This window comes from Lichenostomus cassidix, chromosome 1Aa, assembly GCF_008360975.1.
Source record: "Lichenostomus cassidix isolate B80296 chromosome 1Aa, HeHo_3.0, whole genome shotgun sequence".
In the NCBI taxonomy this organism is placed as follows: domain Eukaryota; kingdom Metazoa; phylum Chordata; class Aves; order Passeriformes; family Meliphagidae; genus Lichenostomus; species Lichenostomus cassidix.
The window spans coordinates 20721209-20740685 of NC_139480.1; positions in this window are offsets into that span (position 1 = coordinate 20721209).

Sequence of the window (19477 nt, forward strand, 5' to 3'; positions counted from 1 at the left end):
GAGTCGGGGGAAAATAGAGAACAGCAGGGAAAAAGAAACTGGATGTGATCTTTGGTGCTCTGTAAGGAAAGGAGAAGTAATAATGCAGATGTGAGTATCATAGGGACATTTTTATAAGTTAATTCAAGATGTTGGGAGGGATAAATGTTTATCAGTTTTGCACTGACATTTGGAAAAGACTGGCAGAGAGTTTACCTGAACAGGAGGATGCTACTGGTTGTTCCTTTCAGCTACAGAATGTCCTTTCAGAACATCTCTTTCTTCTTTACATATTTGACTGTGTAATTTTGAGGGGAGGAAAATATCACCATTTGACTTCAATCTATTTGACTACTTCAATACAGATGACACTTGCTAGGGAAAATTTGAAAATTTTATATGGTTTTTGGCCATACAGGAATTAGTTGGACGTCCTATATGTAAGCATGGACTTTTATAAGTAATGAAATAAAATAATCCTGATGTTCCAATGATAAATTTGATGTAGGGTCCTGTAAGATACACTTATCTCTGAATTCACACCATGCTGTGATCTGCCATTCTGCTGGAGTACTGTCTGGCTCTTTATCTATTCCATGCAGAAAGACTCAGCTTAAAGGCTCACCTCCAACAAAAACTTCAGATTTTTATTTCCTAACTCCTCTTTACTTCTTATTCAACAGTATGTGAAATTAGGAATTTAAAGGTGAGTTAAGGGACAGTGTATTTTCAATTTGTACCTAAATGGCAATGTAGTTCTTAACTTTCAGGTGCTCAAGGCTTTTATTGCACTGATCCATTTGAGTTTTTCTTCATAACCATCAGGCATCTGTTCTGAATTAATACTGGAATATTCTGAAAAATGAAAATATTTCTTCAAAGGCCTTACAAGAAGCAACACTTTTATTCTACATATTGGTAGACTACAATTCATTTTCTATTCAGACTTTCAAAATATTGTCTTATCACTGAGTAGAGGTCCTATAAGGATTTTAATAAAAAGTATATCTCACAGCTTTTTCCATTTTTAAGGATTCTTCTCTAGAAGAGTTCAATTCTCTTGTAATCTACAGTATGTATGAGAAAATGAATGAAATAATTGCCTATTTTAGTATTTGCCTAATAAATAAAATTTTTGGATAGAAATTTCAGCCTAAATTAAAAAATAACAATGAGATTTCAGAATTCATAAAAAGTTGTGTTAATAATCAATAAAAAACAAAATTCCCTTTCAAATGAAGGTGTCAATGTGTTATTTAAAAAGAGTAACACAGTAAAATAGTTCAAGCCAAAAGTATTTATTACCTTTAGTGTATGACCAACATGCAGGAAGGTTGATGTGTATTTGAATGTAAAAGTCAAGATGTGATAAGAAAGGAATTCAAATATCAAAGCTATTCCATAGGAAAAAGAGTAAATATATTGTTTTTCTCAAAAGATTTGTTTCATTAACCTAGCACAAAAGTAGTATCTTTCAACTTAGTGAATGTTTTTATAGTCTACAATTTTTAGTAGTCAGACTTGTGAGCATCAACTCTGCCACTGAAACTGAGTTGATAATAATGTAATTCTCCAGTTTAGTCAGCCACCCAAGTCCCAGTGTTTCATTATTGTTACTGAATTATAGGTTTGAGATAGAGACAAAGCCATCTCCCAAATCTAATTTCTTTCTGAACTAATAGATGACTGAGGACTTAGATAGTTGTATGACAACATCCAAATTTTCAAATCCCTAATCATTACTAATGACATTTTTTCCCCACATCTGCCCTGTGGATAGCAAAATAACGTCCTTAGCAAGCAAGGAATTAGGCAAAATAAATGACATGCCCACATTTATGAAGGAAGCCAGACACCTTGGAATATAAAAACCTACCAAGACCCTTCCTGAAGGTTGCTCTTTCTTCCTTGGAAAATTTTGCAGTGCTCCTATGGACACACTGTACAGAAGGGTATTTAAATTCTTGATTTTTTTAATTGCACACTAGCTATCATGTAAAGCACGCTGCTTTACATTTCACTTAATCCCTTCTCTGGCTAAAAATGCTTCTGATATCTTCTTATTAAATATTTCTTAGCTACTAAGTGTCCCTTTTCAAACTTATTGGTCTAAGAATCATGGGTAAGACTGCACTTCAAATACTGCGTTCAGTTTTGGGCCTCTCAGTACAAGAAGACATTGAGGTGCTGCAGTGTGTCCAGAGAAAGGCAGTAAAGTTGGTGAAGGATCTACAGAAGTCCAAAGAGGAGAAGCTGAGGGAGCTGGGGGTGTTTAGCCTGGAGAAAAGGAGGCTCAGGGGAGACCTGATTGCTCTACAACTACCTGAAAGGAGGCTGTAACAAGGCAGAGGTCAATGTGTTCTCCCAAGTAACGAGTGACAGGTTGAGAGGAAACAGCTTCAAGTTGCTCCAGAGAAGGTTTAGATTCATTATCAGGAAATATTTCTTCATGTAAAGAGTTGTCAAACACTGGAACAGGTTGCACAGAAAAAGTAATAGAGTCACCATCCCTGGAGGTATTAAAAAGATGTATAGACATGGTGTTCAGGGACATGGTTTAGTGGTGGACTTGGCAGTTAGGTTAACCTTGGACTCGATGATCTCAAGAGTTTTTGCTAGTCTAAATCACTCTATAATTCTATTATTTTCTTTGACCACTAATGTATTTTTAACAGTTACATTCTAGTCATTTAGTTGGTATTGTTTTGATGCCGAGAATCACATACTGCCATTTTCTACATGGCATTTTGCAAAAAATTGTGTTAGGTGATAGTATCAGCACTTTTTCTTGCTGCAGCATCTATCAGCAAGAAACACATACAAGTCACAGGAATAATCAGACAATCAAGGCATGGCTGAATGCCTCATGCTGAAAAGTGACTTTTATAAATATTGCCACCTGGAAAATAAGTCAATTGAAACAGCTGATCTCACAATCCACCTAATCTGTCTTTCTGGCCTATTATAGTCTTACATTCCAATAAGGTGTCAATTCTTTACTGTGCAGATGCACCTGCTTGGAGTGATGTCTTGTTTGGAGATGAACTACACCACATTAGCATGGGCTGAAATCTGATCATGGTGTGACTCTACACAACTTTCCAGTATTCTCTATTCACTACATAATTCTTGTCTCTGTCTACTAGCAATTTAGAGTAGGTCTTTTTGGCTAAGGACACCAGAGGACACTGTCAGACTCCAAAACCTTCACACCAAATTTTCACCTATCACCCAACATAGTTGCTTCATTCTGCTTTGAAAGAGAAAGATAAACAAGAATCCAGAGCTGTCTTTCAGTAATGAAATATTTTACCTCTTAGAAGTAAAGTCTCATTCTAACTGGAATTAACAAATCTGAAGATATGAAATCCCAAGACCTAAGAGGAAAATAACCAACTGTCTTTGCTGCTTACTATAATTTTCTACCTTCATTTCTCTATTCCTAAAATGAGACAAAAGAAATAAAAAAGCTCGTGACTTCTGTGATAAAAAGAGAAGCATGGTTTTTAAAAGCATTTTATATAAAAAAAGACTACATTACAACTGCTTTGTAAAATCTCATTAACTCTTTGAAAACAATGGGTGATATCTAATTTTCAGTCGCTATTTCTACTCCCTGTGCTGGCACATTTTTGATCTGACATAGATGTGCTGTAGGAAGGAATCAAAATTAGTGAAATGAAGTGTCCTGCCTTGGTGGTCCTCAGGAGACATGTTCATCTCAAAGAACACGTTTGATGCTTTTACCTGGTCATGGGAGTTTCTAAGATAAATTCATCATGATCTCAGATGAGTTTTAGCTCAGAAAAAAATGTATAATTCTTACAAATTCAATACTATAGGACTATTATTGATTGCAAAATCTATGTGTTGTGTAATTTGGAGCATTCTCACAAGTACTATCTTCAAAGACACCCATTTTTATCCCTGTTTTTCAGACAGGGAATGAAAGCCTATCCAGATTGAAGTAGATCAGCTAAAAGCCTCCAGTAAAATAAACTCAATCCTGACCTCAGAACCAGTTTATCCACCTGAATATATTTGAGTTAGGCAGTGAAGGACAGTCTGAGCTCTTTCCCTTATTGACAATTTACTCAGACTTTCATTTAAGTATCAGTGTTTTTACAAGTAAAACATAAGAATCTCTTCATCAACAAAACTATTTCTAATTTGTCTTTGTTCACTATATTTGAAATATGAATTGAATTTTTCTACATGGCTGTGTCTGAAAACAAAATAGGGTCTGATGTGTTGTGGAACTGGTTAAAAATATCTGGTAGGGTACACTAGCACAAAACTGTAATAAGAGGAAAGTCAGGCCCTGTGAGCATTTGACTTGTTCTAAGTGTTTATGTTTAAGCCTTCAAAAATTGCCCCAAAATGTTGTTATCATTAAAGAAAGAAATCTACTGCTATAAGAAGCCTTATTCTGAGTTTTATCATGCATTATTTCTCTCCATATGTCACACTGAAAGAAAGAATGGCAGAACTATCTTACAGTAACTTGCATAAAATAATTACCAAGCCTTTCTCAGCTTCCATTGAAAATATTAGCATTTTTAAACTATCTCATGAAGCATTAAATGCAGTCTCACTCAGAAACTTCAAAATGAAACCCAGGGGGATGTGGTTAATCTTTCTTATTATGTATGATTTGAAAAGCATGGGTTTGATTTTTAAAAACCCCACAGTTTGCAAAATCAATAATTTAGCTCTGAAAAATAAGCAAATAAATAAGCTACCAAACCATAATATTCAAGCAGTACTGTACTAGCATTATTACCTGTCTTGCAAAGGTCATCTGCCTTTGCTGGTTTGTTATCTATTGAAAGACAAAATCATGCTTACACAAAAAGAAAGAGAAAACTGGAAAGAATCTGTTAAAAATTTCTTCAGGTTATACTGGTATGTGCATTTGCCAGAGTAATACAAACAGTATTTTCATAGGACTTTTTGAAAAAAAAAAACATTAAAAGTTTTGCAACATTTCTTTATGACAATTTGAAATCAAAATGTTCATTTTTTTTGGAAAAACAAGATAAAGTAAAAAAAAACAAAATACCCACAATCAAACCCAAGAAACTTACCCACACACTTTTCTTGTTTATTTTAAATACAGGGAGGTAAAGAACCAAATGAAATAAAAAATTCTTTTTTCCATATAATATAAAAATGACATATTCAGATTAAGACAATTTTGACAGAACATTCTCCAATCATCTCTATCTGTGTGGAAGGTTAGCTCATTTCATTGCTGTTGTTCTGTGCAGTCCTCCATGGATATTCAACCAGAGACATGTACAGGTAATGTTATTGGGATCAGTAATGCAGCCGCCAAAATGATTTTCTCACTTATTAAAGGAAAATTCAGGCTATAATTGGCACTCAATTTTCTGTGTACTTGGTATGCAGATGTGTCAGAGGATAATAAAAGTGCTTGTAAATGTGATGTTTGAGTAACCTGAAACATATCCTAAAAATGAAAACTTTCCAGGAGTGTAGGTATTCAGCCAAAGCCTATTTTGTTTAGGTTGCATGCTCCAGGTTTTGCATGGTTTTCTTTGCCTTTCAAGGATTTTTATGCAAAATATTTTGACAGAAAGGTATTTCATGAGAATGCAATATTTGACCCAGAGTTCCTGGATGTATAACGGAAAAGAATATAAATATGAATTGGTCGTTTGAATTCATGAGCACTACAGAAGTATTTACCTCTCTCTGTGCTCTCTCCGTAATACTACACATAATAGGTATAAACTCTTCTTCCCTCAATCATTGTCAAACTGATTGTGACTGTACCAGCTTCTCCTGAGGTCTCCAAACATTTGTGCATTATTCTGAATGATTCAAACAAAGCATCTATGTCATTAACTGCTCGATAGTATGCTGTGCATTCAATTTTCATATTCATGGACTGTAATAGAATAGCTGGAGCTTTTATGAAAACTAAACAATTTTGAAGTGACAGCCATGCATGCAGGACACTGTTTAATACCAGGACATAAAAAGGTAATTTGCTCACATTTTAAATTGATCTTGACACTTATAGCACACATTAAGCCCACATATTATCCATAGGTAGGGAAATAATTTAATACCCCAGGTAAGTGGGTTAATGTGTTTCCATGAATATGGATGATCATGTTTTGCTTATTCTTTCACAGTCTATGTAACTTTCGTTGAATGTCTTTTGATTGCAGGCTATTGAAAAGTTGCATTTTCCTACACTCCATTAGAAATCAATAAATTATATGCTGGAAGAGTGTTTCTCTGCCTCTATATGCCAACACGCTGTTAGCAGTGGATCTGGGACCAAATGTTTAGAATAAAGGTACAATAAGTTCTCCGGCAGAGAGGAATTATGGAAGAATAATATACAAAGGGAATTGTAGTCAGTTATGGGTTAGCTTCTGCCTTGAAGACAGTTGAATTTATGTTGCTTTCAAAATACTTTTTGTATTTTATTTATTTAGCCTTAACTGTTGTAGAACAGGGTGGTTTTATTATCTAAGTAAATGACTAGCCCTTTAGAGACTATTATTAACCTCATAATACCTTACAGCTGGCTTTGTAATGTGTGCCCATTAGTAACAGAATTTAATGGTCCATTAGAATGACAGGGATCACCAGGACCCTGCAGCACTGTAGACACATTCCCTCTCTGGGCACAAACCTCCTTGACATCTTATGCAGAGAGCATGTTAGAGAAAGATGATGACATTTGGCTTGGGCTTTGGTTCATGCACTGATATTAATGATTTTTCAGTTAAAGGGAACCAGTTACTTTGTTTTCAATGGCCTTTTCGGGAAGTCACTGAAGTTGGAAATAATCTCCTTTATTTTTAGTTTTTACATAACATGATATAATTCTGAGGGGGTGAAACAAGTATCTTTATGCCAATATTTCCAACCTTCCTGAGTAAACTAAGGAAGAAAATGGTGCAACAATATTCTCTACATTCAAAATTCAACTAAAAGTTTCCAGTTATGTCTGCAGAGTCAGAATCTTAGACAGGAAACAGACCCATCTGGGAGAAAATAAATATAAAAAAATAAGTATTTTAAGTACTATGATTTTTATGGCATGGTGGCAATTAGAAACTTTGATTAAGTTCGGAAATCTCCTTTTTAAGAGCTGTATGTGCAGCTAGTAACAAACAGTAGCCATACTAAATTTTTTGGGAACTGAGAGGTAACAGCTTGAGAAAAGGAAGCTTTATGAGGAAATTAAGACACAAAGAAGCTGTGGTGCTAAAGTACAATCTATCAGTGGCAAAATGAAAATTTATTGACCAGCAGTATTTACTTAATGAATTTTCCTCAAGTTTAGACTTAAAAATAAGGTATCTGCATCAAATACATGCTTCCTGTGTACCTGTTAGACAAGGAAGTTAGACAAGTAGAGATAAGCAGCCTTGGGGAGGGAGATATCTGTCTTGTTTTAGATATCTGTCCACTACACACCATTTTCTTTAAAAGGAGCCCAGGGTTAAAAAATTAGATTTAAATTTAGCTTAGACTTAGAAAAAATATATTCCAGTTTTAATTACTATCCTTGTCCTTGGAAATGTGACTTGCCCAGTGTTGGTGGAATTGATGCAGGTCACAGTCCAGTGCTGGAAGCATTACGGAAACCTTCCTCTAGGCACACCTTAGTCTGCAGCACAACAAAGATGAGGCCACCTAACTGCAAATTAGGGTCACAATGTGGATTTTGTAGACTTTTATTCTGTGTCGTGCTTTTCAACCATCACAGCTTCCATTTAATCTGCAGTTTCAACTAGACAATGGCTGTCTTCATACAATGAAGAAATCATCTCTAGAATGGGCTCAAAGTCATATTTGTTTCTCATCTGCATTATCTATCTGCAAAGTAGACTGCAGGGCTGGCTTGAAGCTAACCCAGCTGGAGTGTCCCTGGAAGAAAGCTGTAGATAAATCAGGAGCTTTAGAGCACACAGAAAAGCAATTTTCTTTCCCATACAGAGATAGATTTGGAACAGCTGGGGAGATTGCTGCTGCAGCACTGTGTGGAGTAGATGGCTGTGGAGGCCTGTGCAGAAGCACTCTTGACATTTTGCCTGAAAATGCACCAATTGTACCTGCCATGAAGGCAGATGGGATTTGCAGTCAACAGATTTCAGGCTGGTTGCAAGCTGCCTGTAAATGCATATAGTCTAGAGTGCTCCCCTACTTGTCCAGTGTCTATACAGCTCAGACATATTTGACAATTTTCATTCTCTTTCCTTTTAATAATATATCATAAACTTATCTGGAAATGAAATTGCTTTGCTCCTCTTTTGCACTGGAAAAGACAAGGATGTTATTAAGTTTTGTGGATCTGACTTCAGGACATCTATACCTCTCTCACCTTCCTGCAAAAACCAAAGTGACAGTTTCATGCTCAACCTTGTCAGTTCTTGCTTCTCACCCTTTGACTAACTTAGAGTGGGGGAAATGTCGAGAGCATGTGTCAGGACATGCTTTTGAACCCAAAGCTAGAAGTCCACAAATCTCAGCAGTAGCTGCATTTGGGATTGAGATCTGAGCCTCTGTTAACACAGTGAAGCCAAGAAGCATATGGAGATGAGATACCTTTTGTTTCACTGTTGGATGAACTTCTGTGCATCAGGTGAGAAAATAGAGCAGAGCTCAGCATGTTTATCTCATATATGAGTACCTGTCTTTGCCCAGCATTCTCAGCCTGGGATAGATAACATTACTGAAGAGCCCTGAGACAGGAATTCACAGCTCTTTTAACAATGAAGACAGACCTGGAAGCTGATATACAAATGTGATCTCCTGTCAGGACTTTAAGAGCTTTTCAGAACACACTTCGTGACTAATGTGGTAATGGAAGAGCCTCCTCACTGTCATTTTGCATCCATGAGGGTGGCTGCAGACAAGTGACGTGTACCTTTTGTGTACTACATCAGCCTGTTGATCAACATCTTCCCCAGCAAAACTCTTCAGGGAGAAGCTTTAATTGGTACTGTCACAAAATGTGTCTTGCTTCCTTTCTCATTCAATAAAGCTGCAAAAAGCACTAAAAAATTCAGAGCCGTAGAAAGTCACATTATCAAGAACATGGCATTTTAGAAAGCTGTAAATGCAAAATAAATCAACCATGTTCAATGCAAAACTGGGTATTTAATGCAATGTTTTTCATCTACTGCTTATGGGGCACTAAATAGATCTGTCTATACCTGCTATCGCTTTCACCACTTTCATATCCTGTTTTTCCTTACCACACACACAAGTAATATTTTCTCCTGTGGCATTTTCCTTCAGTTTCAATTTAAAGGCCAAATAAATTTCAAATAATTTCCTATTCAATTCAGTTTTTAATTTTAAAGAACTTTGACCAAAGAATGTGATTACTGTTATGTCTTGATGAGAGATCAGTGAAGCATCCCTGGATTTATATAGATGTGCTTACATCCAGGTCATTGCTTGAGAGCAAAGTCATGTCTTTGCAAATATTGATTCTTTAGAATTTTCAAAGTCCCTGAAACTCAAGGTGACCTGGTGTACCAGAGATGTAGGTCAATAAAATTTCAGAATGCTTGAGGAGAGTGCCTTGTGTAACTCCCCTGTTGGTAAAATTCCTCTCCTATATCTTAATGTCTTCACAGGCCAGATGGCAGCTTAATTTCTAGGAGTCTATTAAGAAGAATGATAAAAAGGCTTATATTATTTGAAAGGATGGTGTGTGTTGAAAGGTAGAATATACCTATAATAGAATAAAAAATACATTTAGCCATCTATTGGCTGAATTCTGAGCTCAGGACAGAAGATACTATGGGAATTTGGTTTGAATTATCCTACTGTTGTTCTTACCTACACTCTGTAAATTCTAGCACCTTCATTTTCTCTGATTTCCTAACAAACAGACAAGCTCTTGAGTGAAGAAATGGAACCCATTTGATCATCCTTGAGGCTATCTACATTCACTAATGCTGTTTGACCTCCATGGTAGCTTTAGTTGGAAACTTCTACTTGAAAATATTTTTTCAAGATATTTAATTTTAAAAAACTTAATCACAGGAGGAGACTGCTTATTGATAGTTTGGGTGTTTTGGGGATTTTTTGGGAGTGGGGTGGGGTTTGTTTTGTAGATTTTTTGGGTTTTGGTTTTGGTGGTGGCTTGGATTTTTGTTTGTTTAGGGTTTTTTGGTTTGCTTTTTTCTGGGTTTTTTTTTGGGGGTTTTGTTTTTTGTTGTTGTTGTTGTTGTTTTGTTATTGCTGTTATTGTTTAGTTTTTCTTCTCTCTTTTTTTTCTTTTTGTGGTTGTTGTTTTACCTTTCTCAGAACAAAACCAGGCACTAATTTTTAATTTCAGTGGTAGAAAACCCCACACCATATTCGTTCCCCAACTCTCCACCAAATTTGGGAATTATTTTATAGGAGGAAAAAGTAATCTGACTGTGTTACTTACTCTCACTCAGTAAATGTGCTCAGGAATTTATCCTGGTGAAATCATCCTATCAAGCCTCTAGACAGGAGTGTATAAACAGAGGAAAGTGCAAATCAAAGTATTATGAATTCAGTTCATGCCTTCTTCAGCACTTCAGATATATATCCAATGGCTTAGGGTTTAAAAAGTGGCCCTGCCTCTCTATCTTCTTGTGCTGTCCTGCTAAAAGTAGACAAGTACCTGGAAGGTTCAGGGTGTTGGTAATGGCAGTCTGCACACTGACTGTGCAGCAGGAGCACCCCAGGAGCACCATATCAAGGTGGTGTGGTGTTCTGCTGCTGGGGGTGTACACAGAGAGAAGAGTCACATCTAGAAAGACCTTTAGATGTTGAACTTTATGCATCCTGAAGTCAAGAAAGTACAGTCAAGACTACATCAGTCTGTGACAAAACAGTGAGCTTTAACAAAGATCTTCTGAGAGCTCATTGTAGCTCCTAGTATATTTATATATCCAATGGACAATAAGTCAAAAGTTGGTTAATTTTTGTCTGGAAATATGTAAAGTATTTTTTTTCCTGTGTAAGTGACATTACAATGAGCCACTTATCAATTTACTCTTCCTTCGACTTGTAGCAAATAGAGCTGGATGAATGGCAGTGACAAAGACTGCCTTTGAAACAATTTATTTTTACAGGGAGTAATCAATTAATAAGAAATGAAAAGACTGGATATTCTAACTGTAGTAACGAAAGTGGAGCTGCATTTTTTGTTATATGGATGACTGTGTAGTTTTCTTCTGTGTAGAAGAAAAGTTTACGATTGAATTTTGATCCAAACATATGTCTACTTACACTCTTACCTCTGCAGGAAGAATTGCTCTAGTTAAATACCCTAGATCCTGAATGGACATTATGGAAATGGACATCCCCAGGATGTAAATAGGACCCCTTTTTATTTCAAACCAAAATCACAATATTCAAAATTCTCTTTCTATTTTCAGATAGCATAAAATGTTTAGTTTATTCTTGCTTCTCTGGATTTAATATGATGTTTTGAAGTTTAAATGTTCCTTACTGCCAAATGAGGAAACTAGATCTCAGGGATTCATGAAACATCTTTTAACCTGCCCTGATTCCAATGAGCAATCTGCTGAAAATAGTTCAGACACAGCTTTTGTAGAATGATAATTTGGATGCTTTCACTTCTGCATCGGGAATCCAGACTCCTGATGCATCCCCCAAGGAATAGACATTCATGTCTGAAGCCATGAGGCTGTCATTCTTACTCAGTTTAAACAGGACTGAGTTGCAATAGGGAACATCTACATTGGGGTGACATCTTTGCAGGCAAAAGCAATGAACTTGGCCCTTGGTTCCTGACTGTGGGAAATGTGACTAGTAATTCAGCATATTTCATAGTAATTACAGGCACATAAAGTAAACAATTGCTTTGACCTAAATGCCTAACAGAAGCAGAATACACTTAAAAGGATAACTTGATGTGCCTTGACTAGGCAGAAAAGGAAAAGAATTCTGAGCATTCATAATCCTCTCGCTTTGCGATTCCATTAGGGAATTAACCTATTAGCTAAATAACTAAATGTATTGTGTGCCAAATCCTGCATAAGTTATGACAGTAAATAGGCCAGTAAACCATTTATGCTCTTGGTTACACTGATATAATTGTAGCAATAGGTTGGCGTCCTGAGCTTGAACAGCGTGGCATGTGTGGGATAGAGTTTGTTCTTACACAGGCTGTGAGTTGCCCATTGGCAAACATTTCCACCGCAGTAAGCAGGAGCAGAAATAAATCATTAATTTGAATACTAATTCTTGCGTACCATGCGAGGACACGAAAATAAAACCAAAACCAAACCCAAAATAAACAACATCAAAAACACCAAACAGACAAAAATATCCAGTCTAGCCTAGGTGCAAGAATAAAGCAAAGTAACATCTTGCCTTGGGCGGCAGCATGTAAAACAAGTGCCCATGTCCCACATTGATTGTGCTGTGGGAATACTGCAGCTGCTGGCAGAGGTGAAAGGAATTAGGGTGGAGGGAATTAACCTGTTAATTACATGGCTGCCCTCTACTCATGACGATGTATTGCACTGCATTGAGCTCACAGTACTGGCTCACCAGGGCTGCTCCTTCTCTCTTTGATCTCATTCTGCTCCATTCCTCTACTGCACTTTTTTCCCTGGCAGGAGTAACCTAGTGACCTGACCCTTCCACACCTCGCATAGAAAATTCAATTTTGTAACACTCCTGCAAATGCCTAAGCTATCCTTGAGGAGTTCTAAAGATACAGTGTAGTTGCTGAAGTTGTTCATAGGATGCCCTAGAAAGTCCTGAAAGAAGTAATAAAAGCTGAATAACCAAATCAGATTTAAAAGGAAGAAAAACCTTTCAAACACTTCAGCCAATCCATCTAATTTTAAACAGAAGATTGAAACACTTCTGCATTTTATTTATAAAGTAAAAATTCCAAAGGAATTTAACAGCTAGGAAATTTTACATTTTACTAATTTACAATTTTACTAAGGACCTGGACAATTATCCCAATTGTGATGCAATGACAAAAACAGTTTAAGAATATTCCAGAGTGTCTATTTACACTTTGCTGATGTAGCAAAACATTGTAAGGCCTGAAAAGAAGGACACAATCCAGACTGCTCAACTTTCCCTTTCATCATCTCTTGAAAAGAATGCAACAAAGTGCAGTGGAGTAATTCTAGATGCCAATAAAATAATGTTCCATTGTTCTTAATGGAAATTAGGGGGCAGAACAATGCATGTCATTACTGCTAGTGAAAGCCATTGGAGAAATCATTATTGAATTCGAATGAAGGAGCTAACTGCTTGGGATTGTCAGACACATAATTATTGGAGAGAAATTAATTCTCGCATTCTATAATTACTACTTCAAATATTGTGAGATTCACCAAAATGACAATATTAAATAATTCCTCTAAAAAACCCCAAAGGACATACTAGGACACACTTTATATATGCAAGATGTTAGATTACAGTAGTATGGATGTATTGGAAACCTAGTACACAAACACACTTTGAGAATAAATATTCACCTTCTTACATCTGCAGCACTTCTAGAATAATATGAGCAAACACAGGTGAATTCTGCTCTGAGATTTCTTAATGTGACATTTTAATGCTCCAAATTTGCTGTTACCCACAAGGAACTCTGATTCTATAGTTGGTACAACACTTTGCAGGCTAAGTTCCACCCCATAATTTCCTTATGTGCACACTTACATTGATTCAAAAACATATTAATAGTTTGCTTGATCCCAAAGTAGAAGTCAATGTGTTCAGAGGACACTCTGACCTGCAGTGAAGGCAGTGGGCAAGAGAGGCAGGATGAGAGTCAGGCTGAGGAGGAGCAGAGCAGCATGTGGGGCAGTAGAGGCTGATGCTCAGCTGCCAGTGCTGGTGGTGCCAGTGCCCTGTGATGTGGCATTCTGACTGGGGAGCAAAATTTTGCCAAGATGCTCTGCATTGATTAATTTCATACTTCTGCTTTAGAAAAATTAAAGCACAGGTTTATCTGAGAAGCCTCATACTGTAATCTCTGCAAACCCATGCATGCTACTCAGGAGTCAGGGGTGGAGAGGCCTTCAAGAGAGGGACAATGAGCTGTAGGAACTGCTGGCAGCACAGTCAGCTCAGAAAGGGCTGTTTCTCCACAGGGAGGAGAATGTCTGAGCAACAGAATTATGTACCAAAGGTACATGCAAGCACAGCCTCCACCAGCATGCTGAGCAGGCTGTCAGTGTGTTCAGGGGTTTGTGGTGCCATAGAGTGCACAACCCTTGACCTGGGCAGGTGCTGAGAGCACTGACAGTCCCATCACACAAGTGTACTGTCTTTTGGAGGGTGTATGAACTTACAAAAATACAAGCACCTTTTTTTCACTAGACCATCATCTTTCCACTAAAAAGGATTACTTTCATCCCTATAGCTGTTTCCTTCTGGCCTGCCCTTACAGTGCTGTGTTTGTGGTCTTCTTAGCCCAGAGGTCCTTCAGTGTGGTGCTCTGGCCTTTAAGAGAGCCTTCACATCCTGTTGGCTGCTTTCCTGGCATTTCTGTATGAATGTCACAAAAGAGTTGATGGCCTGGGACTTGAATGCATAAAATGTTAAGCAATTAATGGAGAAAATCTGCTTTAGGACACTTCTACCCTCTCTTTACTGTCAGGTACCTTAATTGGTTATACATCTAAATATACTTAAGTACTGTGGGGTACCACAAGCACAAAACAGGGATTAGCTCATGAAGACATAGTTCTTTGCAGTGAGGGGCTTTGGGATTTAAAAATCTGACCAGATCTGAGCAGCTTCAAACTTGTTTTCATCTGGAAACATTGCTTGTATTTGAATTTGATTGCTCCTGTCATGCTGCTTTCAAACATTTCATCTGTGCTATCTTAAATTTGACAACAGCAACTGAAAATTAAGCCAATTTTGAGAGAAAATTCATCACAAGTGGTTGCTGTGACTGGGAGAAATTGGGTTTTTAAAGCATCAAAAAGAGAAAATGTAATTGTTTGTATCAGATTATGTCCTCATTTTTAGATCAGAATATGTTGACTATGTTCTTTAAAGTAAAATATGTTTATATTAACGTGATACTAATACTGCAAAAGGTCCTGTGTAGCAGTAAGGGTGTATATTATAGGTGTACATTAATTTCATCACACCTGTGTTACTGTACTCTGAGTTTTGACTTGGTGATCTGTGTGACTGTAAAGAGTTAACAGGAAAATGTATATTTATACATATCATGAAGCTGGTGATCCAGATGTAAGGAGACAATGTTACCCTTTGTTACAGAAACTGCCATCTCATTACTTTATTCCCAAGTATTTCTGGTGACATATCAGTAATTGGATGCATAAGCTGTCAGACACCAGTGTTCCCAAGCTCCTTTTCAACTTGGTGTTTCATGGAATGTCAAGGTTTTTTTCTCTGTTTTAATAAAATATGGTGTTGTACACAACACCGTTTCGCTCCATTCAGTTTCATGCTAATATAACTCACTGAATCTGGATTGAAAGTGAGAAAAGCCGCCTTTCTATTTTGAAGGAATAATGAGCTCAGCTTGTATTTGCTTTAGTGCCAAATAACAACATTCAGAGGTTTATAATTTGGGAAATGTTAGAAAAATAATCTCAAAAATAAAAAACTTGCAGACCATCACTGAAAACACTAAAATCTTAGAATATTTTCCCTCTAAACAAGGCAACAATTAAAGCAAATGACTTCCAAAAAAGTTAGGTTCTCTTACTGTGCCCCTGCATATAAGAAAAACAATTCTTTTTTTATGAATTAGGCATGAATGAGGCCTTTTGAAAGAAAAGCTGATTGTATTTTCAAACCATGGAGCTCCTTCACAGTGGATTTCTCTCAGGAGACAGGTATTTACAACTGATGTAAAGTGACCTCAACTTTTTGCTCATTCATTTCTCTTGAAGTTTGTTTTGCAGCGTGAATAATCAGACGTGAAAAGTGATAGTCTCAGGAGGAGATTCCCATTTCAGTGCAATACACTATCAGTGTTTTTCCAGCACCTCAGAAATTGTCAGTTTTGTAAACACTGTGACACTGATGAATTTACAGTGCTATCTGCAAGCTCGGATTCACTGACCACTCAAAAATTCTTTGGAAAAATCGTGCCATACACTGTCCCAGGTAGACAATGGAATCTGTAATTCACCATAGGTCACACAATGTCATGAAACCATTTTTGTGTTTGGACCAGTCCTTGTGCTTATCTGACTTTTAACCTCCAAAAAAAGCAGCTACATTCTACATCCATATGTTCCGTTTTCTCAGAGCTTCACTACAATTTCATTTCAAGTAAGAACAGACTAGAACTTTTGTGGAAAACTTGGAGAAACTTGACACAAAAGAAGTAAGACAGCTTTCTTAAATCCACATGGGATTTTTCAGCTTTAAAGAGAAACTGTGATTCTGTTCATGGAAATTTTATACATTGTACAGAATATTTTTCCAGGAACTAAGACACCAGTGTCATCATTTTCAGTTTGGCAAGATGCTGGAAAATGGGAGGTGGGGGCCAAAGGAAGCTTGAAGCTCCTCAAAAGTCCCTAAATTCTCACCAGTGGGTGAATCAGGACTCTATCTGCCTCAAGGACACTTCAGAATGATTCATCTTCCATAATTTCATTTGTTTAAGAAGCATTAATGAAATACCCAAGAACTTTAGATTTATCTCATTAGTTTTGAACTTTGATGAAGGATCTTCACCCAAAGGAACTTGACACAGCCAAGAGGGTGGATGAGAACTATCAGTTACACAGATCTTCCCTCTTGAAACTGCACTAACTTTTACTCAGAGGAAGAAGGAAGTTCGAAGCTCTGCTCCAGCAGTTGCAGTACTGTCAGACTCTGCAATAGTCCCCCAAAACAACAGTGAACTAATTATGGATATCAGTGCTTTGGAGTCCTTGAGTATGAATTTCTTTATTTAGTTACACAATATGTAAAATGCAGGAGTAGCAGGTACTTGCAGCTTTCTCAATCCTCACTTAAAGGGAACATCTTCAAAGCAAGAATACTGGCATGTGCCCATAGCTGTGCATGAGACAGTCCTCTTGTTCCTCTGCCAGCAGCCCACTAACCACTCACTACAAATACAGCATTATACAAAACCAGTGGGAGATCACAAGTCAAGATTGAAATTAAAAATAAGTGAAATAATACAAGGAAAAGCACTGACAAAGTCAGATACAACCTAACACCCTGTTAGGGTGGTAGTAGCAGTCCAACTGAAGTAGTTCAGTTGAAGCGGTGATCCTGTGAAGGTCTAGTCTCCAGCTGAAGATCCAGTAGTAGCTCTGGTCCTCTGGGAACCCAGTAGACAGGGCTAGCTCAGGCAGTTCCAAGGCTAGGTTATATCCAGGTGGGAACACCTGGCTCCTCCCTCCTCGGCAGAGCATCTCACAATGGGATAAGTCCATGAGTCACACGGTGGGTCCCTGATGGCCCATTGCCTGTTATGCGGGGTGGGTCATTAGCAAGTGATAATAGCTAACGGATGGCCCATTGCCTGTCATCTGGAGTGGGTGATAGCAGCTAATGGCCCACAGCTGGTGGTAATAGAATACTTAACTACATCAATATTGCAACCTAGGACAACACCAAGGAAAGAATTGCTCTTATTCCTTTTTCCAGGAAATATCAACTTTAGTAGGACTGAAAACAGACACAGAGGTGAATGGTCTTGGAGTGTATTAGCAATGTCATTTTGCCATTATTCTGATGGAATAGTTATTTACTTATTGCTGAAGCTTTGACTACAGCTCAGCGTATTGTATACCAAAAACGCACTTTTGGGGCCAATAATTCATGCCAATACCCAGCTTCAGCTACAAGAAAACACCAAGGTCTCAACTGTAGCATTATCTTCATTAATCACAGCTGAAAGTAATGACTATACCAGAGCTTGTAACTGTAGTGAATCTACCCAATTAATTTTACACCATCTTTGCTCTTCCACACAACTGTTTTCACCTTTTTGTCACAAAACATCTTCCAGCTGTTCAAAATTCATCTACTCCTCTTTTACTAATGCCCTCCCCCTGCCAGCAATCTAGCTTGACAGCTCTATTTTTATAACAGGGTGCAATTTTAACCATAACCCTGATTCTTTATGTATTATTTACCAACCACACATCACTGAAACACACCCAAAAAAAATAAAAGATTCTGTTCTGTGCTAGAAAATTTTTCACTTTCAATGCTGATCCAGCAAATTACCTCTCACAATTTTCCATGTGAGCAAATTATGGAAGAATTTTTCCTTTATTAAATCTTAAGATTAGAGTGTTCATTAAATCATGCAGGAAGCTCCCATTCAAATGCTGAAAAACTGGTATTTTTGAATGGAGCCTGTGGGTTTGGCCAATTCTCTTTTATGTGTTTGTTTAAGCCTAGCCATTAAAGTCACATACAAAACCACATAAGTATCTTGGGTTAGAACGGTCCTAGATTTACTGAAAGCCATTCCTCTTACAACAAGATAGTAATACTAAACCCAAAGAAGTTTGGGCTTCTCTTCTTCTCAAAGAAATCAGATGGGGAGGTAGAAAGATGGATGACTAGGAGAGTTCCTCCTATGCCACTTTGCAGTATATGGCAGGAGATTCTTGGCCTTTCCCTTCTCTGGCCCTCTGGCCCCAGTTTAGAATTAGATACAGGGATATTTTTAAGGAGAACTATGAAATCCTCCATCTCTGCTTCCAACAGTGACCCATGCAGAGGTGAGCTACGGTGTAGGAAGTGCATCCCGTAACTAGTTCTTGTCAGCTCATAAATGCAGGGACAATGGGAAGAGAGATCATTTCCCTCCCTCCTCTTGCCTCACTGTAGTACCCCCTCACAACGAAGGCCTGTCCTGTCCTCCCCTTTTTGTCCTTCTCTGCTATGAGATATCCAAAAGGATATGCAGAATACTGTTTGTCCTCTTTTAGGCTACATTATTAGGGGAAGCTTGGCTTTGTATGATGCAGACTAACAGAAAGCAACATTGCACACAAATGACTGGGAATGCCAGTGCTGGAGCTATGATACTTTTAGAGTGATTGCCTCTAGAAAATTGGTCAGTGACTTATGGAAAAGTTTTGCAAGGAATGCTATCAAAACACTTTGCACCTAGGTAACTGCTGATCTACTGAAAGACAGAATGAAGAAGGAAGTTAAACGAAACCCTGGACTACATGAATCTATACAGTGCTTTGAAGCATTGGAAAGCTGATTGCCTCCTCATTAACAGTGGCCAGCTATGGGGTGCCTGCCAGCCAACCCATGCCACAGCTGCAGGTTGTCATCCCAGCCCCTTCATGGTGCTGTCTCTGTCCATATTCCTGACCTACACTGGCCTTGCCCCAGGGAATTGTCATCACAGCTAAAAGAAAGAAAGACACTTAACCAAGGTGTTGCAAAGGAATGCCAGTGGTTTGCTTTGCTGTAATTCCCCCAAGATATTGGAGTAGACAAGGGTCCTCTTCAGTGGAATTTGCATGCAAGTGGTCTT